Here is a 27429-nt window from a genome sequence, read left to right on the forward strand (position 1 = left end):
TTTCCGCCCAATCTCATTCATTGCTCTACACTCCCTCCCTCACTCATTCATTATTCTCCACCTTACCTCCATTAATTCCAGCTCCCACCTTCACTTATTATCTCTCTCTTTCGGTCTGGTGTTAAAGTGATTTATTTAGCTCATTGCTTCAATTCAATTCAATTCATCAACGACTCAATGCCTTATTCCACCCAAATCTGATACGGTGAGCCCACTTATATTTATTTTTCTACTTTTCATTCTTCAATACTCTTTCTCATCCTTATTGCTAATTTTCTCTGTTTTTATCCAATTCATTACTCTCTTTTTCAATTTTCTCATATCGTTCACTTTTTCTTTGTCTGGAATTATTTAGTTGATTGCTTGTAGATTTTATGACAATTTTCATGAGCAACTCATTGGATTTAGCTTATCTTTGCTGATTAATGAATATTTTCCAACGGAAAAATAATAAGAATAGGTATGTTAGACCAAACATATTAGCAAAAATGCATTGACTTTTACATTTGTACACGTTGACAATTCAAAACAATCAACTAGAGTAGGACAGATAACCAGAGACAACACCTCCATAGCCCACACTAATCCATCACCTTTATAGCCCACACTTCGATAAGGCGGCCCCTCCATAGCCTACACCAGTAAGCCGGCATTCTATAACCGACGACTCTTCATATCCCACACTCCAATATTCCGGCACCTTTATAGCCCACACACTCTAAGTCACCGACACCTACACCTACATAACCCAAGCATTATATACTTCCGCTGTGCAATGAAGATACCGGTCAGATCACACCAACTCTAATTTTAGCGGGTGTGACAGTATCAGTATCGATATGTGATAATGTTACATATATTTGTATCTATGGTTTTCAATTAATGTAAACACGTGTGGATATCTTTTTTGAAACATCATGAATTAGGGTTGTAAATGAACCGAACGAACACGAACAAGGCCATGTTCGTGTCCGTTCATTAAGGAAACTAACATGTTCACGAACGCATACCGAACATAAGTTTATGTTCGTGTTCGTTAAGGAAATTCAATTGTTCGTGAACACTGGTCTCGAACACAAACGAACGCAAACAAATAAAAATGAACGCAAACGAACATTTAACTTGAAAATAAAAAAATGAAAACATTGTTATCCTTAAACATTGGATATAAGTGGTTAAATACAACAATCAAATGATAAATTAAAACACAAGAAGTTTACCACACCACCAAACGATGAATAAAGTTTAACTAACTTAGACATAATTATCCCCAAAAATGTCTTAGAATGTCCAAATTTTAGCTAACTTAGAAAAAATAGGGTTTCAAGTTTTCAATATGTTTAGATAAAAGGTTTATTATTTATTATTTTTTAATATAATTAAACAAACATATTACCGAACGTTCACGAACGCAGTCGAACGAACGGGACCTGTGTTCGTGTTCGTTCGCTAAGCTAACCGAACGGAATTTTTTATTCTTGTTCGTTCGTTAAGCTAATCGAACGAACATAAACGAACTTCCCGCCGAACGGTTCACGAACTGTTCGCTGAACGTTCGGTTCGTTTACAGCCCTATCATGAATATTTTTTTTTGGTTTTATCTTTTGGTCCTGACCGAAATTCCAGCGCAACATGCGAGAGGGAACCACTAGTCGTTGTTGTTGTTATTATTATCATTTTTTATTATAAAAGGGAACTGAAACCATTCTTTTGTTTCCATGTGTACCCTTTAGTTTTCTCAGTCTTACTTCCACCACTTAAACTATAAACTATAAAGAATATACGTTTTTAACCCATTTACTTTGATTTTCCTTTAATAACTTGTGGTCATTAATTAAAAAAAAACCGAATATGTGGTTGTGTTTACATTTTTTCTCGAAATTTCGGAACAAACTTTGTTGACAAAGTAATTGTATTCAAAATAAATTGTTTTCTTTTTGTATCGTTGGTTGTACGAGTGTCAATACCGTGTGGGTACTCTAATGAATCGAACCAATTCCGACCGAACAACATCAAAGGGAATCGGTATTCGTTTTTTATAGTTTTCGATCGATGCAAAACATGTGACAATATTTTTTTTTGGTAAATGACAACTTTATAGACACCGCCCCCTTAAAGCCCAGAAAATTCTGGCGAATGCCTTATATGGTGAAATCGTCAAGACAGTTGAAGAGAAGTTTGCCTTGTCCCCGCGGCAGCGAGCCGTGTTTGAGTGTTTGCGAGCCCCCCATGCTCAGAATTTGCTGTCTTTTGTTCCCATCGAAGGTTTAGGGCAATGTATGTCGGCTGTGGAATACCCGGCTATCCTCAAGTACCGACTGATGGTTCCCCTTTTCCCGGTTGATGACTCGTGTCCTGTATGTCGGAAGGCTTGCTTGGATTCTTTTGGGGAGGATGCAGTCCATTGCAAAGAATTACCGGGCTTTAAATAATTAAATCTCGACCTGATTTAGTGCGAGATGTGCTTCATGATGTCCTTAAGCGGGCAGGGATCTCGGCAAAAAAGGAATCCCCGGTGAACGTCTTGACTGATCCATTAGAAGGGAGATCTGCCCTACGACACGCTGACATTCTTGTTTTTGAATGGGAAGGAAGGAAACACGCGTGCCCCCCCCCCCCGGGCTAAGGGACCACGGGTTTGTGGCTAGGCGATAACCTAGGCGGAGGCGGACAAAGTAGCTAAGCACGAAAAAGCTTGCATCAAGAATTAGCACGTGTTCGTCCCATTCGTTTTCGATATCTTTGGCGCTCTCGCCCCTGACCAGTGGCGGATCCACAATTTTTTTCAAGTGGGTTCACTACTTTTAAATGATCCATTTCATAGGACCGGACTTTGAAATTTTTGGGTCGGTTTGACAGTTCGAATCAGGTAAGGTTTATAATATAATAAATATACGATATAATAATTAAAAAAACATGGTCACTAAACTCGTATGGTCTTAGAGACCAATCAAACATATTAATAAAACCCCTATATATACATGTATGGTCTTTATACATAATAAAAAAAAATTCATTCATTATCAAGGAAACATAATCTATCTATTATACTAAATGAATTCTCTTAAGCCATAAGATTTATTCTTAGCCAATCATTTTGATAATGTGGACACTCTCTTAGGCCAGAGAATTCTCTTTGAGCGCCAAACCCTTTTCCTCTATTTTCCTTTCACGCGGCTTCTTATACACGCTTTACATCCGTATCATTCGAAAACCCTAATTTTCTTTAATCCTCCTGAACATCTATCCTTTTCCCCCATTTTCTTTCATCAATCTCCCGTTTTTATCAATGACGACTTCATCTATTGAATTCATCTATGTTGATTTCCTCAAATCCTGGTATGTTCATGTAACCCTAGATTTTATCCACCTGCTCTTTGTCTTCTTCATCTCACGTGCTCCTCTTTGTCTCTCGGCGACGATCCGGTTTCGATTTTTGAATTTATGGAATTAGGTATGAACTTTCTTTTTCTAATCTTTACTCCTTTAGTTACATGGTTCTAATTTAGTTCTTTCTTTCTGATTTGAAGGAGGTAAAAAAACCCAATCGTTTGATTGCTAGCAACAATAAATGTAGAACATCAATTTTTTTGAAGATTAAAACCCTAACTGTCAATTCGGTTCTCACCATATTCTTCAATCTCTAATCAAGGTGAGTTTTTTCTTGGATGATTTGTGTTTCATATATGTATAATCTTCGTTTAACGCTCATTTTTTCTTCGATTTATGTTTCATATATGTATAATCTTCGTTTCAGCTAAATAAGTTAATATATTTTGATGTCTAATGATACATGATCTAAGAAAAAGGCATTATAGAAGTTGAAGATCTTAATTTTGGATGTTACACGGGATATCAGTCGTAGAGTTAGCCTTTGTGTGTTGTTTTTTGCTTTAATTGTCAAGGATTTTGCCTTTTCGATTAGGACTTTTGTGGCTTCTTCGGATTTTGCTTCTTCACAAGGAAATAAAACTTTGATTTTGCATTAATTTGGTTGTTATAGAAGTAAAAGTGTGGTTTACTCACTTTATTTGGGTGATTACTTTCGGTTGATTGTTTACCGAAAGTGGAAATATTAGGTTCATTTGTTGTTATTGTGTTATGTGTAAATATTGTTTTTTTTTTTTTTGTGGATAGATTGTTTTTGTTTTGCCTAAAGTGACCGAAAGTGGAAATACTAGGTTCAAGATCCCATAAGCAAGAACTCACTCATTTTATTTCAAATGCTTTTTATTGCATATTGTTGCTATGCACAGTTAAATATCCAGCTATTACATTGCGAATGAAGTTTATCGGGCGTTGAGGGGGCTATGATGACTAAATGTGATTTGCCAGCTAAGTCATATTCTATGACTTCGGAAGTGCAAAGGTTTTGGTAATTTTTTTTTAAAAATATATAGATTTCAATACACAAATGCCATTCTTCATTTGGTAAGCATTTTTTTTATTATTTCAGTTTTGAGTTGATTCTTACTTGATCTAGATCTTGGTGGGTCCTTATGAACGGACTAAAGATGGTTTTCAAGATCCCATAAGCAAGAACTGACTCATTTTATTTCAAATGCTTTTTATTGCATATTGTTGCTATGCACAGTTAGATATCCAGCTATTACATTGTGAATGAAGTTTATCGGCCGTTGAGGGGGCTATGATGACTAAACGTGATTTGCCAGCTCATATTCTGTGACTTTGGAAGTGCAAAGGTTCTGGTAAATTTTTTAAAAAATATATAGATTTCAATACACAAATACCATTCATCATTTGGTAAGCGTTGATTTTTTTATTATTTCAGTTTTGAGTTGATTCTTACTTGATCTAGATCTTGGTGGGTCCTTATGAACGGACTAAAGATGGTTTTCAAGATCCCATGAGCAGGGCTGATGGGCCCGAGTTTATTACACAATGTCCAATTAGACCAGGAGGGAGTTACACATACCGGTTCATAATTTCATGACAAGAAGGAACTTATAGCTCGTGGCTTTGAGCTACTGTTTATGGTGCAGAAATAGTGTCCGTTCGATAAAACAGTGTCCATTTACCGTAATTAGTTAATTCGCTGCTGCAAATTCTTTTCACTCGCTGATATTACGATCCGCGTATATAGTCAGTCGCTCATTCGCTGAATTTTTCATCTGTTGTTTGTTGTTTTATTGCTGAGAACGAGTCTATTCTTTGATGATTGATTTGCTGAAACTGTTTGCAGATTCAAAAGGGATTTGACGCAGAATCAAAGTACATCAGCGGAGCTCTTTTCAAATGCAGAAATTCGCTATTGTTCGTTGCAGAACCTGTTAATCTGTTGGTGTTTACAGGTTTGTTGAAAAGGTTTGCCTCAATCTTCCTTTTGATTTTCTATGGTTTGGACCTTATTATTAGATTTCATTCTTTCACACACGTTTAGTACTAAGGATAGTATGTTTTTGGACCTTATCGTTATGCTTTCTTTCTTTTAATGATGTTGATTCTCCGAGTCTTTAACATTCGGTATTGATTTGTATTGTTTTTTTTATTTGTAGTCATTCTTATCTACGGTTTGTTCATCTTCAATCGATTATCTTTTCGGATTCTAATAATCAAATTTCGTCATCTACAAGGTACGAATCCCTTCTTTATGTATTGTTAAGATTTATTGTTGATATTAGATATAATTTTTTTGGATTATGTGGATTCTTGACTGAACCAAATGTGAAGAAGAAGAAAATTGTAAATGAGCTTTGAGGTCATATCAAAAATCAAACAATGAAATTATTGTTAAATGTCTAATTTAGTTACATGGTTTCTGCTATAATTTTTTTAGGGGTGTTCAACAATGGGATGCCAAAAGTGTGAAATAAAATTATTGATGGTGAATAACCAATTTGATTTGAAAAACTTGGACTTGGACAGATCTCAAGGAGTTGTTCAAAAGGATATGGTAAAATAAGAGTCTTTTTAGTTTTTTAATCGAATTCTCTTTGTTTAACATATTTAGCCAGATTTTGTTATCAATGCTCTTATGTGAGGTCATGAAGACCGAAGGCTGAACTAGACTTTTCAAAGTGTAATTTGGTCAAAGTGATACGTGTTGCACCTAGCAAAGCAATCGAGGTATTAAAAAAAATTTGTAGATAAGTAGTAGACATTTATGAAAACTGAATGTAATTACGTTTTTTAGAAGAGGTGATGTTGTTATGGCTTCCCTTCAGACTAAATACGTTATCAAGACCATGCAATGATCACAAGATCAAGAGGTAAAATGTAGTTCAAGATTTGGGGCTCATTCACTGTAAGCTTATGTTTCATTCCCATGTGTGTTAAGCACTATGATTTTTTATATTAATTGAGTGGGAGTACATTGCGTCTTACGTCATTCTGTTTTTTCAGATTAGAGATTAATCGAGTAAAAGACAAACAACGTATAAATATTGGCTAGGATGATTCGTGGCGCTACACAGGCAAATTTGGTGGAGTCAGGTATGTGACTATTTTTTTTTTAACTAGATAAACATTATAAAGGATTCAAGTTTATGCTTCAAGGCAATCATGTACGGGAAAATATATAACACCTGTTTTTTTTAACTAGATAAACATTATAAAGGATTCAACTAAAGGAAGATTCGATATATCTGCAGGAGAAAAGGTAATGTTTTGTTAAGGATGTTTTTATGGGAATTGCCGTAACAAAGCATTGATGTGTTTCTTGATGTATCGTTCCCTGCAGGATGTGGAACCGTCACATGGGTTCATTTGGGTCCATGACTCCACGTGCACCAGACGTGGATGGATGGATCGACGAGCGATGATCAAAGTTGGTTTGAGGTTGTACGGCTTGCCCGCCTTTGAGGTATCTTGATTTCATATGAAAACTAATTTAGCAAGTTGAACATTTATAGCTGGAACTTATTTAATATCATATTTGTAATACATGCAATGACATTTTCTGTTTTTCATATTATTTTTGGCTAAAAACCGGTTCTAATCCTTCTTAAAAAAACCCGAACCAGTTAAAGAAAAAAAAATTTCAACTTATCTCTAGGCCCAGTTAATGTAATCGACACTTTTTGCACCATTTTTTCCTCAATTATGTCGTCAAAGAAGTTAAAATATAAGTTTCTTAACACATGAGTTCAACATCCGTTTAGTCTTAAATTATTGGACGGGTCAAATGGGTTACAAGTGATAGTAAAAAATTGGCACTATTCATTGAACGGGTCAAATGAGTAGTTTCTATTGAACGGTTTAAACGGGCCAAGTGACACTATTATAATTGTCATTTTTTATGATATGTGTAGTACCAAAAATGTGTAGTACTCTTGCTAGAGAAGGCATTGAGTAGACTTCCAGAAGGTAAAGAAGAGATACTTGGAGACTTCCAGAAGGTAAAGAAGATATACTTGGAATATTTGATCTTCAAGGATTTAGTTTGAAGAATTCAGATCTTAAATTCTTGACATTTTTGGTAAGTTATGAATGGCCCGCTAAAGATAAAACATAACCCAAATCAACTTATTCACAAATAAACGGATAATAGTTTATTTATTGTAGTTATTATTATTATTTTTTGGCATGTAACTGAGACTAGCAGAATGCCTGGCATTAAAATTATGGATATTGAAAGCTAATGTTTTTTCTTGAATATTGACAGTTTGATGTCTTGTATTATTATTACCCGAGCCGACTGGGGCAAGTGCTATTTGTCGAAGCTCCATTTGTATTTCAGCCAATTTGGCAGCTTGCCAAGCCTTTAGTAAAGTCGTATGCTTCTCTGGTATACTTTTTACACCGTCTTTCCATACAAATTAGTAGAAGTGGCAAACTGGGTGGGTTGGGTAACGGGTCAAAACCTGTAATTATTTAAACGGGCTAAGTTCGCTTGACCATTACACATTTTGTCTGGAGTATTGTAATTGTTTTGGGTCAAAAGGTTTATAGGTTTTATGCATTAAATTACGCTTTGGGTGACTTTTTGCCCGTTTCCTTTTATAAATTGGTTTGACCCGTTATAGATTGAGCGTAACGTAAATCAACCCATTTTACAAGTAAATGGGTCATAATTGCTATCTATAACTAGCACTATTGCTCCTTCCTTTCATGCTTATTCACATTTAAAGGTACGGTTTTGCTCGGCGGATGATATGAGAAAGGAGTATTTTACAGAATCAACACTTCCAGAAAGCTTTAGACATTAACAACATATGCTGGTTTCTTCATGTATACAAAAATCATTCCAGGTATTTGTACATCAATGTTGTTTATCATATGTGCATATAATAATTGATTCCCTGATTCATAGTCCAGTGACAATCGTGTAAAGTTGATGGGTTGAATTAATGAATCCGAATACAACCTATATAGATATTTATGTCAAGCTACATGACCCGTGTAACTCTCTAATCCAGTGATTATATAAAGAAAATAGCTTACAATAAAATGGAGTGAATGAGTCAAAAGTTATGCAGGGTGTGTTTATTTAAAAGTTAGATTATATCAATAATAATATATTTTTTGTAATCGTATGTAACCCACTTCTTATTTATAAAATTTTTCTACAAAAGGCATTTTCTATAGTTCCGTCAACAATACTACCCTTTTGACCTGTCATTCTACCACCCATTTGCGTATTTTTCCTCAACATTTACCCGTATACATCTTGTGCAAGAAGGATGCGAGTTTTTGATATCTCCGAGATTAATTTTTCATGGTATTCGCCAGTCGAGTGATTGATGCATCTTTGTAATACACAACATCTGTGTTGATCGGTTGCTATTTCAACATAGAATTTTGCAGCAGCTTCATAGATGAACTGTGATCAGCAAGGAAATGGGTCAGATTAGGGTCATATTTTATCATTTAACACTGATGTTGTGTATTACAAAGATGAATCAATCACTCGACTGGCGAGTACCATGAAATATTAGTCTTGGAAAGGCATCCTTCTTGCACAAGATGCATACGGGTAATGCTAAGAAAAAAATCCCGTTTTGTCGTTTACACTTTTATATTTTTTCAGCTAATATTTTTTAAACGTACAATGTAAGCTGTACAGTACATTAATATTTCCTCATTACAAGAGAAATTGTCATAGAATCATAACCAAAACCATGGACATGTTGAAAAAGATAAATGATGGCACCCGGTATCTTTCTTATGGTTAGTTGCAACATTATGTTGAAAATTTACGATCAATGTATTTAGTTTTCCTGATTTTCTTCTATAGTTAACCGAGACAACATTCAAGACTTTGGATTGGATGGCACGAACACTATGCTTCACCCTCCCTTTTTCAATGCTTGCTTATCCTTTTTACATGGTAATGATACTTCTTATATTTAAAAGACCGATTTAATACTCTTAAAAATTTCATATATATATCTTTTAATGTAGTGCTACGTTACCAAGGTAAATGCTAAGTTGAAACAAATGTATAATTTAGTTAATCATTACCAATACTCCATCTCACATCATTTTATCTTCATTCATAGCCATTCCTTTGTTTCAGTTGGCAGCATCTGTTGAAGTTTTAAGGAAGGCGCAGTTGTGATTGAAAAATAGGGAAGCTTTGTGAAATGTGAACGAGCCATATTGCAATTTTATGGGAAGAGGCGACCATGGTGGTGGAGGTTTCTTCGTCGATTAACTTCGTCTTTGTACCTGCTCTAGATTCCATTCGATTTAGCGTTTTTTGTAGCTGGCGTTGGGTTAATTAGGATCGATTGCCGAATGGTTTTATTAGTTGTTTTCGTGGCGTTAAATACAATACTGGTGCTTTTCTTTGCCGAAGGTTTGAGATGGTTATTTTGTGATTAAGGTACCTTATTCTCTTATGATTTAATTGAACTTATTGTAGTGCTTTGCTTCATGACTCAAAGTTTTTGAATAAAGTCTTTTAAATGAACAATCGTAGTTTTAGGAAAAACGTCAAACTTTGTTTGGAGATTTGGAATTCATCATATGTTTGTTTTTCTTATTTGATTAAACTTTCATTCCAATTGCTTTAGTCAGATTAGATGTCAAAAAGGAATTGAAGTTTAAATATTTTTTGTTTATAAACTGTTTTAATAGAATGATGTATTTTGTTATTTGGTTGCTTTCAAAATTTTGTGGTCGTGATGATGAAAGAGTCTTAATGTGATCATGGTTGTGACTTCCTGGTTAGATTAACCCAACTCAGCCTATTTGAAAGATTTAAGGGTGTGTTGTATGTAATTTTTGCTTTTGTTTGTTAGATGGTTTTGATGATGAAAAAGTTGTTCCTCATATGGTTTTGGATATTCATAAAAAGGTAACCAATTGTAATTGTGAGTGTAATTTATTAAATCAATGTGTAACGAACATTATGTTGATGTACTTTTGGGACGTTCTCAAGTGTCTCAAAATATTAGGTTTAACAATTAATGTTTAACGGTTCAACGTTTAAATTGTTTTATGTGTTTAGTTGGTGTTTAGCCACCCGCGAAAGTCGCGGGGTCTTAGGCTAGTAATGGAATAAAACCATTCCATTCCTTTAATACTTTACCAATTTTAGCCAAACAAAAAGACCTTAAAAGCTATTGTCAATCTTTAATCAAATAAAACAGAGAGGTTGTTCATATAGGTGAATGTCTCTTTTGGTGTAATCTTGTTTTTGGCTTGGCTTAGTCTATGGCTAAGCTTTGCTTTTTGGGTGTAGAATGATTTTGGTTGTTGTTAGTTAAAAAAATAAAAATAAAACAGAGATAATATGCTGCTAAACTTATAAATTGGCTGTTATTGGTTAAAGATACAAAATAAGAACTTGGCGCCATATATTTACAAACCAAAGCCTTAACCAGTGGTCTGCTTCATCATTTTTGTTATGGGTTCATCCCATATTTCATTTATGGGTTCACTCTATAATTTTATATAGTCACTCTATTAAAAATTCAAAACCTAGTGGGTTCGGATGAACCCGGAACCTTGTACATGGATCCGCCCCTGCCTCTGACGCGGTGCGGTTTCTCAAGCGGTTTCAGCAGGTGGTAAGCAGTAACACCGCGCATGTTAAGGGGCAGAATTTTGTGTTTAGAAGGGTAGGGTTTGCTATTCAGAAGGGGTAGCGGCGCAACTTGTTGCCCGTCTACCTACCATTAGTCTGTAATCGTCTCTGTTTTACTGTTTTAATGAAAGTCTATTTCTCTGTTCTCAACAAAAAAGGTTTTTTCTTCGATTGCATTACTAGTGTTGATAATGTAACAAACCAAAATCAATATCAATATGTTCTAATTGTCAAATTTTATTTGATATGGAACAATCGCACTTAAAAATTCTCCTATATATTAATTCTTGAACGATTTGAACAGTAACATACTAATAATTAAAGGATAGAATCAACAGATTTAAACAGTAACATACTAATAATTAAAAGAAAGAATCAACAGAAGTAATGAAACTACATTACAGAGAATATTATCACCCTGCCATTGGTTCAAATGGGCAGCCGCCTCTCCCCTATTGGACCAATCAGTTTATTATTTTATACACACTTTAAAATTACGTTTTTGCCCTGGAATAGTGTTTCTCTGCCATTGGTTTAAATGGACGGCGAGCAATACCCATTGGACCAACCAATTTATTATTATATATCCACTTTAAAATTACGTTTTTGCCCCCAGTTAAAAAAATTGGTTTTGCCTCAACTTCAGAATACGTTTACCCTTTTGCCCCGAGCTAAAAAATATGATTTCGCTCTCGGTAAAAAAATTACGCTTTTACCCTCAGCCAAAATTACGTTTTCGCCCAAGTTCAAAATAAAATTTTGTTTTTCCCCCGGCTCAAAATTACGACAGTTTATTATTTTATACCTACTTTAAAATTACGGTTTTGCCCATAGTTTAAAATTACGTATTTGCCCATAGTTCAAAATAAATTTATGCTTTTGCCCCCGGCTAAAATTTACGAATTTCCCCTCGGTTCAAAACTACGATATCACCCTCAATTCAAAATTATGTTTTTGCTCCCAGTGCAATATAAAAATATGGTTTTCCCCTACTTAAAAATTAGGATTTTACCCTCGGAAAAAAAAATTTGATTTTCCCCCAAGTAAAAATAAAAATATGACTTTGCCCCCAACTAAAAATCGTGTCAAAGAGCTGCCTAGCACTCTTTTTACTTTTTATTTATAACAAAACTATGATACTGTTTTTTAATTGGTTGAGAATTATTCGGCCATCGCCCCGCAACGCGGTCAGGGCATCACCTAGTTAAATTAATAAAAGAATATCCACAGGTGTCGGTCGTACAGTGATGGGAAGATCTTCAAAGTAGAAATTAAAAACCAATCATCTATGCTAACAAGTGGAGAAGTAAAACATGGCCATCAAAATCCGTCTCTTTTTGCCCATAATATACATACATATATACACATTTTTACATAAGTTTTTTTTCTTTTTTCAACAACAAATTCATTAACACAAACCAGTGCGATTTGTACCTAAGTGTGTGTATATATATATTATATACTTATAATTATTACTTTATTCAACTTATATATTGGGGAATACCAGTTGACTCCCACTAGTTCGATTATAATAATGCTGATTTAGTGGGATGTTTATGTGGCTAATTGTGTATATAGTGGTTGTACTTGGTTGTATGGGCAAAACTTGATTTAGTTAAACCTGTCTGTCTACTAATCATTCGTCATTTATTAATTACCTAATCATGGTTTTTTATCATTGATCTTCATATGTAAAGTTGGATTCGTTAATTTTTTTTTGAACGGCCAACGAATCCTCCAAATGGGCTACTGGCGAAATTCACCACATCGGGATACACTCGCCTTCCGAACCGGGGAAAACCCTAACCTAGGGCCGAAGCCCGTGAACACTCGCCCGAAGGCACGACAGTGCGGTGAGGTAAAACCCGCTCAGTTCAAGGATCGAACTAGCGATCGCCGCCTACTCGCCTAGTCTCCCATCATCACCAGGTGCCGCAGAAACTAAATGCTAGGGGTAGGAATTGAACTTGGGTCACTTGGGACACAAGGTCTCTTCCTAACCACTCCACCACTAGCTCATTGGCAGTTGGATTCGTTAATAATGTTTGATTAGTTAATTCTGCTTGATTTATTGGACGAGCAGCACATTGAAAAATTAGTAAAATTATGGTTAGTTCATATATACACAAGAAGGTGATTTGCGCACAGTAAAGTTGGTTCATATATACACAACACACAACAAATACAAAGTGACTTGCCCAATGGACTTTAATCTAGTCATGGTGTAACCTTCCAATAACAACTTTTAACTCGAAGTCGGATTTTCTACAATTGCCAAACCAGCGGAATTTTCCATTAATTCAGAAGAAACTACAATGATGATTCTAATGATAGCTATGTGGTATATTTGGATAGCGAGAAAAATGAACTCCATTCAAAAGCTTGGTAAGGAAATAAAGGACATGAGATTCCTTTGAATTAAAAAGTAGAAGCAAACATTTCTAATTTAGATGGGGTAGTTGGTGTAAGTTTCAATTTTGTACCATCTAGTCATGAGGCTTTCTATTGACTTGGTAGCTTGCATGTGTTGGCTAGTTTAATGTTAGTCTTTTTTGTACTTAACTAGTGGAATTCCCCAGCGATAAGACGGAATTCGGTCGTTAACGGCGCGTTTCGTTATAGTATCGGCACTCGGTGTAGCAACAGGAAAAGAAAACTCAAAAACTAAAGGCTCAAGACGTTTTTCATATCGATCGTAAAACATAAAAATGAATACCGGTACCCATAATACCGATATCGATTTCACGAATTAGATTTTTTTAAAGCTGATGAACGCAAATTGTTATAGAAATATCAAATTAGATGATAAATGAAATACTATCGAAACCGGAAACTTTAAAAATGATGGTACCAATACCGAGTTTTGATGGGTATTAGTTTGGTTCGGTCCAATAAAAGTAATGATACTCGATAAACTCTACAATACCAAAAAATACTCTTTTATAGTTTGGTTCGGTCCAATAAAAGTAATGGTACTCAATAAAGTTTACAATACTAAAAAATACTTTTTTTTCACACGTCTCCTTTTTCAATAAACATAAACGCGTAATTAAAATTTTAAAACATTAATGAATGTAAGAGGAAAACTGTAAAAAAATGAAATCTTTAAGCGACTTTAATTAGTCATAAAAAATGAAATCAAATCTTTAAGCCACTTTAATTTGTCAATGCTTGTAGAAAGTGATGCTTAAATCGTAAAGCTACAAAAAAAAAAAAATATTCATAATAACATGACATCTTTCTATATCTATATGTATGATAATGTGCCAATGTGGTACATCATGTTAAAATCGTATAAAATAAATATATTAAAATCTATATCTATCTATACTATATAATAAAGTAAATTAATTGGGGGACACTTATCACATTATGGGGTGATTTTTATTGGATTTTCCGTCTTACTTTTTATAGATGATCATTGAAAAATAAGTGATCACAATTTAAGTAGATTATACTAATCAAATTCATCGGTTATTTCAAAACCGGCTAGATCAAATAATCATATAAATGTTGTAATATTTAGATATTGATAGTGATTATATTACTTTTTTATATAAGCATGGTTTCGAACTTAAAATTCTACTTGATGGTTAGAAATAATGGTTTGGGATCAGTTACAAAGTCTCTTTAAAAGAAAAAGTCGTACAAAGGGTATTAAATAAACTCTGATTCACCTCATTCAAGCGGCATTGGAACCATCTCATCGAACTCTATGATGTGAGATTTTAGGTTTTCACTTTTAGATTTATAAGTTGTAGATTTTAGAATTTTGTATTATCGTTATGTCTTTTTATTAGCATTGTGTCTTTTTTATATTTGCTTCATTATGTCTTTTTTGTGATTTATTGTGTTTTTTTTCTTCAAAGTTTTGTTATATTTTTGACATTGTATTATATTTTGTTCGACATTGTGTCACCTTGTACGATCCATTATGTCTTTGTACACTTCTTTTTTTTATAGAATAACTTAACCCCATAAATAAATTAAACAGTCATTGAGTCATTATTGATATATTTTATATATAAACTAGATGAGTACCACGCCGCGATGCGGCGGGGGCACGCATTGCGACGGGTTTCGTTAAACCGTACCAAATAGCACACATTGCGACGGGTTCCGTTAAACCGTACCAAATACCATAACCATGAATTCTTTAATTTATCGATATTCATTCTTAGCTGTAAATCAATATATTTACATGGCAATTCAACATGTTTTAAAAATTGGTTTATTTTGATTTAATCTTTGTTAACTTTGAAAGTGCACTATCCCATTTGCATAACCCTTCCACCAAAATCTTCAAAATGCCCTTCGTGAGCCTAAAAAGAAATTGGCTGATGTTGTTTGAGATATGGCTATATGGACACAAAAATCTTTAATGTTTCTTTTGGTTTATTTCATTTGGATCACAAAAAACTTACATGATTATAAGGCTGCAGACACGTCATCAACAAAGTTGTGATCATAAACTTCATACTCGTAATCTTTGTAAATATACTGCATTGTTCTGCCGTAAACAAACTGTTGGGTTCCCATTGATGTAAACGACATTAGTCTTTGTTTCTCTAGCAACCTTCCTTTAGCCTTGAGCTTTGGCACTGATAGGCTACACAATATGATCAGTTCAGTTTTAAAACCGATTCCCACGGCGAAGCTGCTTTTCGGGGTCAGTTTCTTCTTTAATTACATATGAGCTGATGCTTCCCAAATGTATTGTTTGTCTGATTTGGACTCTATGTAGACACACTCACCTATTTGAATAAAATAGGTATTTCAAAACAAAGTGAGCATAATAACAACAGTTCAGGGAGGAAACGTATTTTGGACCTTTTCAGCAACCAAAAAAGCCGAATAAAACCCTACACACCAAATTCACCGATCAAACTATTATCACTTCCAAGATCCTTGTTGTCCTATAACCCAACAAAACATAGAGGTTTTCATATATGAATTAATGTATATAACTATTACACATAATCATGAGTAATATATTTATACGAATAGAGAATGAGGTACCTTAAGAGCCTTTAAGAACTTAGAAGTGCCACTTTGAACAATAGTTCCAAGGTGGTGTATTAGCTCTTTTCTAGTCATTCCAATACCGGTATCTCTAAAAAACAATCAAAAATATTATTACAGATATCGCTTTCACTATGCAATGGAAGCTTCTAGAAAAGTAAAGAACCTAACGAAATCTTGATGGTCTCTTTTTCTGGGTCGGGTTTGATACGGATCTCTAGCTCACCAGCATCTCCAAGCAACGATGGGTCGGTTACACATAAAAACCTAATCAGACGCTCTACTGGTTCGATGGTTAAAATCAAGATAGGAATCAACACGGTCCATAGTTTACCGATTTAGCTGCAAAGTATAAAAAACAACTGGTTCATCTGTTGGAGGCTCAACCCGTACGAACAAAATCGGCATAGAGGTCAGTTCTCGGTCCCACTGCTCTGATCAAATGATCTGATATAGGTTTAACGTGGCGATAATTTTATATACATATGATATAAAATATGTATATAATAAGAAGAAAATAAAGTGTATAATAGAAACCCAATTTTAAGAACAAAACAAAGTAATATACGGTTACCTTGATCGTGGCCAGAACAGAATGGAACCAAGCGGGGTGTGTGTGCGATCCGCTAACAGAATGAATCAAGCGGATTTGTCGGAATTTGTCATTTTATTCACACACATATGGGTCAAAATACATCAAATTATGTATTTACAATAAAACAATGCCTCCGGTTGAAAACATTATGCCTTCTTTTTTTCCTTTTTAGTATAAGCTGATTACATACTCGCTTCGCTGATTCAAACTCATCTTGTGAAACCATCCACTCAGATAAGTACATGTTTGATGTTTGAAGTAAGATGATACGGTTATGAAATCTAGCACATATTCAGGAGAATTTATATGCAAGAATCTTTGGTTGTTACTATGATGCTATTTCCAACAAAACACATTATAGCTTAAAATTATTTTTAACAATCAATGTAGTGATGACTGAATCAAAAATGTAATGATTTGAACCCACGCCTTTCCCGAATACCAGAACTTGAGTCTGGCGCCTTAGACCATTGTTAGGTAAATGCTTAAAAATGAAACGTCTATAGGGGTATACGTTTCGGATCTGAAAATTCAACTATAACATCATCATAACTTCCTTCTTGGCAGCCTTTAGAAATGTGACTCCCTTTTATTTTGAACCTCAAGAAATGTGACTCCTGACAGATTACAAATTATACAAAAAATCAAGTCTTTATTAAAAACAATGCATAAAAACAAAACAACATTTTGCTTCATGTCCATACCATCACCAACATGGAGTGTGTCTGGAAACCTCGCCGGAAACTGAAATATTAAACTCAATCTCAACCATCTCCCAATGAGCCGATCTGTTCGAAAAGAAGACATGCAAGCGAAGCTAATCTTACCAGAAATCTCGCTGAAGATCCGCTGGAACCTTAGTTCCTCAAACCTTCGTCTCTGCTATCTCCGAATTTCATCTAGGGTCTTTAACTCTACCATGAATATGATTAGAAACACGCTTGTGTAGATTTAACTGGAGTCTCCCCCCTTGTTGGGCTCAAGGACAAGGGCTTTGTCGTAGGGCAAGCGATGCTCAAGGCAGAGGCGAGCAAAGTGGCAAAACATGAGAAAGCCTGCCTGGAGAATCAACATGTGTTTGTCCCGTTTGCGTTTGATACCTTTGGTGGTCTCGCTCCTGACGCTGTGCGACTTTTGAATCGGGTTCAAAAAGTCGTTAATAGTAATTCTTCGTCGCTAAAGGTTTCAAACTTTGTATTTAGTAGAATTGGTTTTTCTATTCAAAAGGGGGTGGCGGCGCAACTTGTTGCCCGACTACCTACCATTGCTTTGTAATTGCCCTTTTTCGTGTGGAATGATATTACTTTGATTGTTTCCAAAAAAAAAAAAATTATTGAAACATAAAAAAAAAAAAATTAGAAACATGATTTAACAATAAATTCGCGTGTTGTGTTTCGGACCATGTCATTGATCTTTGTTAGTGGGAACATCTCAACCCACACACTCTCGTAGCCAAGGCTAGACAAAGAACATAAAGATACTCATCAAATACTAAGAAAGTACTCAATTGGTCTTCCAACGTTTTACTCTTTTATTTTCATGGAAAAAAGGTACCACCAAACTGGTATGCTCTATACATCTAATCGTTGATCATTATCATATCATCAAGTATCCATCAAAAGTTAAATAAAATATTGTGTTGCCTGTCAGAATAATAAGAGAGAAATAAGAGCAAACTACTCAAATCCATGATAACCATTCCATATTTACACAAATTGATGTTTAGAACAATAAATTATGGTGAAATGAAGTTAAATCTTACATGTTGCAAGAGTGGATCATCTCCACCAAGCTCACTTATGTTAATCACAAATTCCACATCATATGCATATACCTTCTCAATCTACATCACAACAATAGTCAGATACAAAAAGCAAAAACAAACACTATAAGCAACAAAGTACAAATGCTCAACCAATCTTCGATGCAAACACACCATCTAAATTTCAATAGATTTACATGTTCAAAATCTTCCCTAAACATACCCAAAATCTTCTTACATTGATTAACAAATTACTTGATTAAGAAATATAAACTGAAAGTAGACAAATCCTAAATCACAAATTAAAACCCATATAAATTCCTATAAATTTCACATTAAAAATTATGTAAACTCCAATAAAACTCCAGTTTTAGAGGTATAAATCCACCAAGAGCAGATATGAAGTAAATCTCATTAGGTTGACGTTGGATTCCACGGTGATAATTGGGTGTTTGAGGCTCACCGATGTTGATTTCACAGTATGGAGCAAAATAGAGAACAAACAGACAGGACTATATTGACACAGTACAGACTCGTGATTTTTGCTTCATATTTCCGCTGCCGACCGAAACCCTAGCCACCACTTGGGTTGCGGGTGTTGACCTCCGCTGCAGTGACCGGAAACCCTGACGTTGCCGTAGGTGGCTCGACGCTGTGGCCGTTTCCTTCTCCCTCTTATTTTTTGTTTCATATTTCCGGTTCACTCTGCCATATATCATTGTAGAGTTGCTGATACCAATTGATTTAACCCTCTCCTCTCTCAATTTTATCTTGACATGCTTTTGAAGAATTGTTTTACAACCACACAATACACATACAATCCATTGAGCATAAGTTACAAGCACCTGTTGCCTATTTATCTTACAAATTAGAGTGTATATAAATATAAATTAGTCCAGTTTTTAACAAATCTATATAATAAAAGAAATAAAACGGGGACATTTATCACGTTATGTGGTGATTTCGATTGGGTTGAGATGCATGTATTGATACCGTGACTTTTTTTTCCCAATAAGTAACACACACAAAGTAGTAAAAGCGAGTAAATGTATTTTTTTTCCCATTAAATGGTGCTATTAACAACTTCATCCTCAAAAAATCAATTTAATACTTTGTAATGTATTTTTTGGTGGTGTGTTTATTTATTAGTGTGATAATTTTGTTGTTTGGTGCTTTATATTCTAAAACACCACAAAAAAATGAATTTGACAAAAAAAAATGATTTTGTACTAGTGATCGTCATGAAACAACGCTTTTCACTACTTTTTCGAAATCATTGATCAACTTGTTTATAATTCAAAACATAAATAGTTGTCATTCTACTAACTCATAATTTAATTATGCTACAGCCGAATATCATTGAATTAATGATTTTTTAGTTGGTGTATGTATAATAAGAATTATCTTAGCACAAATAACAAAAAAGGTGGTAAGTGGCATATGTAAGGGTCTCAAAAAGGAAGACCAAATATCATGTACATTCCACAATTAAAACAAAGATAAACTACGCCACACACACACATATATGGATGCATATATATTTTGTATTTTTTAGTTAATTATGCGTAGCTAAACCATGTTAGACCCTATTTTCTGGGTTCAAACCGTTCAATGTCTCACTTCCGTTGTTCCTTGTATCCTTGCAAAACTAAGAGGTTTAGGTATATCATATATGTCTTGTCTAGCCCCGCACCCTAGTTAAAAAGGTACTTTGTATAATATATATTTTTTTTTTATCATAATCAAGGGATAAATTGTTTCTAAAATTCTCTAAGATAATTCGGTTTTTTACTTTTAAAGGTTTGTTAGGTTAATTTCTGCAATCTTTTTTTGTTTAATACTAAATCTACACTTACACTTTATATATGGGATGGGATTATCACTTGCGAAGTAGTCGGTAATATATATACTTTCATGCATGCCACAATCTATTTTCTTGAATGCCAAATAATAAAAAAAAAAAAAAATGAACGAGTAGTAAACACGCTAGTTTGTATGATTCAATTGCAACATGTATCCTCATTCGGAGATGAAATACTGAGTTTCAATTCGTCGCATTTTTCTTCATAAGTAGGTGCGAACGTTATAACAACACGTCTAGTGCATGGACACCTTGCATGCTTTCTCTTAGCCGGGATCAATTATCATCCCAATTTTGTTTATGTTCAATAGTACAATATATAATATCAAGTACGTCAAACCATAAATAGTACGTATATAGAATAGATGTCCTGTTGGTATGAGGGGATTCAGGTTTTATGATTGTGAGATTGGGAATTAATTAATTAATGTTCTTAATAAACAAATACACTGCATTCAAATATGCATGCATACATTCATCCCACTCTTTACTGACCCTTAAACAAAAACTACCAACCAACAGTACAAAACCCTATTTGACTGACCCATTTGACACTCACATAAACATAATAATTATAGTAAACAAGCAGTGGCGGAACCAGAACAATTTAGCTAGGGGGTCATCATAAGCTTATATTCTATACTGGTTCAAATTAGGGGGTCCATCTCTAAGTTTGTTCTTGAAAAACTCAAAATTTATAAATAAAAATTCAAAAAGTTCCGGTGACCGGAGGGTTAACGGACCCTCTTGACCCCTCTCTGGTTCCGCCCCTGTAAACAAGCTACGTTTAATTTGTCTTCAAAATGGAAGCAAAAAAAAGTATAGAAGACTAAATAAATAGAAACTTTAGGAAGCTAGCTAGATAAGATCTTTTAGAAGAAAAAAGGAAAACGTTATAAGACTAAAGTTGATGGTCTCTTTCACTCTACCACATGCATGTCCGCCAGGTACATAAAGAACATGTTGGGGGTCTGGTAAAATGGTAACAACCTAAGTGACAAACCATAATTACTGTAGTAGTAGAATACACAAAATTAAGACAAACATCTCTTGCTTCACAGAGAAGATTACCCATGTAACTAATATTTTAACCCCAGATTCATTGTTTAGTTTCCAGTTTTAAATTGGGCCTTGGATTCAGTAAAAAAAGATTAAAATATCATGAAAATTCGAGCTGAATTTAAAGCCCCTCATGAGTCTTCTTGGAGGATAACATTAACATAATAAACCCCACTCTCTGCTTCTGCAACTTGGCCCCCCTTTTCACAATGGATCTTGAACTCTTTATAATTTTATTTTTATTTTTATTTTGTTTTCCAAACTTTATTATATTTAGGGATTATTTACATATACTACTCATACATGGGGATTAATTCTTATTTTTCGATTTTGTATACATAGGGATTAATTCTTGGTTTTTCTATCTTCGGTTTTCTCATCATTTATCATTGATCTAACCATTATTCTCTCCATTTCTTTTCTTATCAATATAGTTATTAATATATTATTATTTTTGTTATTGTTGTGCATCTTGTTTGGGTTTATTTTGTTTCTTATCGTTTTCCATACCTTTTCAAATTTTATAATGTTAAATTTTTTAATTTTAATCATTATATATTCTAATAAACATTGAACTATTTCGCATAGTTGGTCACAAGATATCAAAAAAAAAAATGTGGACCAAGTATATACGCTTTCATTCTGCTAAAAGTTTGACTTCATGTTACGTTTAAAAAAAAATTGGTGGGGCATTATATATAAAACGCCTAACATGGTTTGTGGAATGGTTGACTGGGTTTGACCCACCAATGAGAAAATAGTTTTTTTTTTGTTTAATGATTGGAAGGGTATTATTAGGCATTATTCCCACTACGCCACTTTTGCAATAACGCCCCATGCTGACTGGACTGTCACGTGTCAAATAATGCCCCATGGTAGAGGTATTATTTTGTTTAACCACTACACATGGTCTAATAAATTGGATACACATGGGCTAATAAATTGGATAGATATTTAGTTCACAATTTGGTTGGGGATTAGACAACACGTATAACGTACGTACATGTATATATATATTTATTATTATTGTGTACTCATGCAATGTAAAAGAAAATACACATTATTTGATGAAAATACTCCATTATCGTGTTTTGGGACCAAGAAAATAAGATTTTCTCTCAAATTGGGAATTTTAATGCAAGTCAATTGGACTAAAAAGTTCATGCTTCATATGTCTTAACCAAACATATATACCAAACAAAATCTTTATTGGAATTAAGAAACTTTTTACTTGAACAAAGTAAAATTGCATCGTGTGTATAAAACCTTTTTTTCCATAAATATCTTTGAGACGTCTTAAAGTCAAATACATATTGATTAAAGGAGGATGATGTTTTCGTAAGTTATCTCATCTATTCTGTAAAAGATGATATGTACACGAGTATTTAGAGTAGATAGTTTGTCGCTCATAAAAAATTATTGATAAAAAACACTATAAAATCAACATCTATACCGATCACGAATTAAATGTTTGTCCAACTTGAGATTTACGATCGGGGGTCGAAAACGTATATACCTAAAAAGTCATATACGAAAACTACATACAGGGCCCTACTGAGCGAAAAGTTCAGGTAGTCGGGCGCCCCCCTCCCCCACACACACTATGTTGCGCCCCTGATCCCGACGTATTTGTCACTTTATTCTTTTAATTCATGATATACAATAGATTCCCGCAATCACTCTTGGTCAAGGTAGGGATGAGTATTCCAATATCAGTATCGAATGGTATCGCATCAATTAAAATTCGGTACCAACTATTTGACATTTGTAATATCGATATTTTTAAAATCGGTACGGTACCTGTTTTTTTACCGAATTTTACCTTGAAATATTGTACCATACCAATCATTTTCAGTGCTAGTACCCACATTTGACGAATTTCGGGTTCGGTACTTTCAATACCGAGCTCATCCCTTTTTTTTAATGGCAAATTTCGTTTAACTCCTGACGTCTGTACGACTTGAATCCAAGACCTCCCTCTCCTAAAGTGTTTAAAGTTTTGCCTTTTACCGATGGACCATCATGTGATTGTTAAGCTCATCCCTAATCAAGAGAGATATTGAGAATGAAAAAAAGAACTGCTTAATGCGTATAGTCGTATACTACCATGAGGGTTATTTTGGTCATTACAGTGAGCTAGCAAGGTACAAAATTAAGGGCACAACGTACAGCTTTTTAATGCATGCATGTGTGTGGGAAAGTGTAGAATTAAGATACATTAGAGCATGGGTGGTGAAGGCTAGAATCAAGGGAAGAGCATCATCTAGGATTTGATGAAAATTAATTAATCGACTTAAAAATCTTAATCTTGGACGTTGTGTTAACAATTTTGACTTTTTCTATAACATATTATAGCAAAGTATCAAATACATGTAACCAAATACAAATAGAAGACTAATTAATATATATAGTTAAATTTTATATTAACTTAATAACTTTTGTCGAGCTCCATGTACTCTATATTACTTGTCTTATATATTTAAAAGCTTTGGTTAAGGGTTCACTTGGCTCGATGGCAATGGGGCCAAACTCCAAGATTTGAGTCCAACATAACCTGCATCTTAACTTCGATGATCCACACACAAACTGATCATCTTCCTCTAGAGTATGCAAATTTTATAATGTTCATTGTACCACATGGTTCCTAACTGAGGCATGTTGGATTTACAACCGCTCTCTATATTGATACTTTGATCTTGGAAACATTTTAACTCACTCGTACTCATTGCAACAAGTTACATCAACGATTTATATAAATAAGATTTGTATTTAAACATGGCTTTGGTTATCCACACATCCTCTAACCCTATACACCCTTCATTGCCCCATACGCCTGAAAATGGACCCACCTGATAAGCCCCTCATTGCCCTATACGTTTACTTTTTGGTTACTTTTTCAAACATCCTATTAATTGTCAATTATTGGGTGTCAGCCAATGATTGCTCAATCATTGGCTCTTTTTTTTTTTGAACGGCAAATTTGGATCACTGACGGACCACTGGAGTATCATCGTGCCACCAGCAGAACCACCCGATCATATCCATCTCCAGTAGGCAATAATGCCTATACACCAATTCAGGAAGAAACCCAATAAATCTGGGAAAAACCCCCTTTGTGGGAATCGAACCCATGACCTAATGGTCATAAGCCTTATCCCACCACCAAGATACCACTAGGCTATAATGCCATGGGTCAATCATTGGCTCTTTTGTGTGGAATAAATTTGAAGGGTATGGAGGGTTTTCAAGTGGGTGAAATATTATTTAAAAAAAACTTTATATATATTTTTTTAAATTGTTGTTAAAATAAAAAAATATAAACATTTATATTTATTATTATTTATTGTTATAAAAGGAAGGTATATAAATGTCATTTTTTATTTAATATATTTAGACAAATGGCAACATTTTTATTTATTAATTATTATTATAAAACGTCAACATTTTTTAATTAGTATTATTAAACTTCTACATTTTTTATCAAGTGTTAGTATAAAACGTCAACATTTTTTTTTAATTAGTATTATAAAACTTCTACATTTTTTTTATCAAGTGTTATTATAAAACGTCAAATTCTCTATAATACATAACGCAAATGTAAGTGAACATTGTTTGATAAAATAACACAAAACACAACACTTTCATACAAAATGTAATACAATACATAGCCGAAACCCTAAACCCTAAACCCTACACACTAAATCGCTAACTATTACATATTATTACTTAGATTCACACGAACCCGTTGTGTATCTGAATCAGGTTCTCAAACAAACCGTAAAATCGAACAGTTTACTGTGGATAATGGAAATGCATGAAAAATATGATGAAGAAGTTGATTCTCGATTTGATGAATCTGTTCTTATGACAAACCCTTCATCAATTGAGATTTTAAATACAAGGCAATGTCGTGAGTTGGGAATAGAATCGGTTATTTCATCCAATCAGTTTGTCATTTCAAAGCCGGTTGAGTATTACGAGTGTTTTTCTCACGGTTTATTTGAGAACCTGATTCAGATACACAACGGTCTCTTTGCTTCGTCCACTAGAACTATTTGTGTATGCATTCTTTTGGTTGTTAACTACCAAAAGAATGCATACACAAATAGTTCTAGTGGATGAAGCAAAGAGACCGTTGTGTCTCTGAATCAGGTTCTCAAACAAACCGTGAAATCGAACAGTTTCTTCGTAGATTCCGTCCGGTTTAAAAGCCGATTCAGACGCGTGATGGTATATGGTGGTCACGGAACTACCGGGCGTCGGTAGATGCCGGTGACGGAACTACCGCGCGTCGGTAGATGCTATCAAGACTACACCCGGAATCGACAATATGAGAGTTCCGTGCTATTTGCACGTTAACATCTGACAATCTCGGAGTTCCGGGTGACTTGGCAATTGATGTTGGATGATGCATCCCCCACCGCCAAACACCTCACCCTAGACCGACGTCCCGGCGCATGAATCTGAAATATGAGCTCAGGTACTCGTTTGAATCTGAAATATGAACGCAGTGCACTTCTCCATAAGAATTACGTTTCCACCACCGTCAAAACACCGACTTTCGATATCCTGTTAAAAAACATAGAATTATAGTATTAGACTCATATTAGAAATTATATTGTAAAATATAATAAACAAACAACACAACCACCACCACCACTACCAACAACAACACCACCACCACCACCACCACAACCTACCACCCTCAACCGCCTCAACAACCACCACAGCCTACCACCCACAACACAACACAACACAACACAACACCACCTCACCACTGTCAACCACCACAACCCACCACCTCAACCACCACAACCCACCACCTCACCACCGTCAACCTTAACAAATCAACAACACAGCCCACCACCCACAAACACCACAGGCTACCACCCACAACACAACACCACCACAGCCACCACCGTCAACCACCACAACCCACCACCTCAACCACCACAACCCACCACCTCAACCACCACAGCCCACCACCTGACTACCGTCAATCTTAACAAACCAACACCACAGCCCACCACCCACAAACACCACAGCCTACCACCGACTACACAACACCCCCACCTAACCACCCACAAACACTACAACCCACCACCCACAAAACAACACAACCACAACCACAACCGTCAACCACAAAACCCCACCACCCCAACACCAATATACCCGACCAAAATAAACCACAAAAATCAGAGAAAAAATGAAAATTAAACATAAAAAAACGGAATACGAACTAACCTTAAATACTCCGAGCGTATGAAGAGATACGAGAGCGATAACAATACGAGAGACAAAGAATCCGTGCGTGTGTGTGTACTTCCGGATCTTCATCGTGTGGTCCAACGTTGTCTCGTGTGGTCCAAGACCTTTTTGGGTATATAGTTGGGTGTATATAGTCAAAGAGTAGGCTCCTTGCTAAATAAGTCAAACAAAACGAACATATACAGCCCTCATTGATCTATATGATGCGTATGTATTTACTTTTTGAAAAAGTTGTCAGTCTATACCGCCCTTATTGATCTATAAGGGGCTTATGAATTTAATTTTTCTGAAAAGGTGTAAGCGTATACGACCGTATAGGTCAATGTGAGGCATATACACCACCTAACTTATCGTTATACAGACCTCATAGCACTATGTGAGGCATATGTATTTACTTTTTTTGCAAAAGTGGTTAGATTTTGTATTTTATACGCATCTCATTGTGCTATGAGCATAGTATTGAGTCTTTTTTTTCTAAACAAATACTATTACGTACGAGAAAGTGTAATCCATATCCATCTTCACATTCACAATGGTTATTTGTAGATGTGGAAGGCAAGCTGGGATAAAAACATCTTGGACGGATATTAATCCCGGGCGTCAATTTTACACCTGCTCTCAATTGGTATGTACTTTAAGCACTACTACCATGTTTATATATATATAATATATATATATTTTTTTATTTTAACAACAATTTAAAAAAAATATATAAAGTTTTTTTATATATAGGCATCTCAATTTTACACTTAGAAACACTAATTCGCCTTCGGTTTCAGCGTTCTCGGTGCAAATTCTTTGCGTGGATCCACCCTCCCATGTGTCCTCGGGCAGTTCAAGTCATCCGAGGTTTGCTGGATACGAAAGCA

General features: G+C 34.8%; 2 long non-coding RNA genes across 11 annotated transcripts; one reads left to right on the forward strand and one right to left on the reverse strand.

Annotated features, from left to right (window-relative positions):
• Positions 1–40: 40 nt before the first annotated feature.
• On the forward strand, positions 41–9877 carry LOC110905152. 7 transcript variants are annotated; one of them, XR_002572925.2, is made up of 16 exons: positions 41–205; positions 4257–4709; positions 4793–5103; positions 5204–5325; positions 5517–5594; positions 5798–5914; positions 6012–6087; positions 6155–6265; positions 6364–6453; positions 6563–6619; positions 6701–6823; positions 7272–7438; positions 7625–7747; positions 8091–8210; positions 9197–9289; positions 9479–9877. It is a non-coding gene; the product is annotated as an uncharacterized LOC110905152 (long non-coding RNA). The 7 variants fall into 7 exon arrangements; XR_004879922.1 differs by lacking the exon at positions 41–205 and having other exon boundaries at positions 4170–4709; XR_004879923.1 differs by lacking the exon at positions 41–205 and having other exon boundaries at positions 4170–4709; positions 7272–7358.
• Positions 9878–15145: 5268 nt separating this feature from the next.
• Positions 15146–17611, reverse strand: LOC118486801. 4 transcript variants are annotated; one of them, XR_004879925.1, is made up of 4 exons: positions 17438–17611; positions 17315–17354; positions 16013–17227; positions 15146–15909 (listed from the first exon to the last, which is right to left on the reverse strand). It is a non-coding gene; the product is annotated as an uncharacterized LOC118486801 (long non-coding RNA). The 4 variants fall into 4 exon arrangements; XR_004879927.1 differs by having other exon boundaries at positions 16013–16462; positions 16590–17227; positions 17315–17611; XR_004879926.1 differs by having other exon boundaries at positions 15146–15747; positions 15824–15909; positions 17315–17611.
• Positions 17612–27429: the final 9818 nt, after the last annotated feature.

Source organism: Helianthus annuus, chromosome 14, assembly GCF_002127325.2.
Source record: "Helianthus annuus cultivar XRQ/B chromosome 14, HanXRQr2.0-SUNRISE, whole genome shotgun sequence".
NCBI lineage: Eukaryota > Viridiplantae > Streptophyta > Magnoliopsida > Asterales > Asteraceae > Helianthus > Helianthus annuus.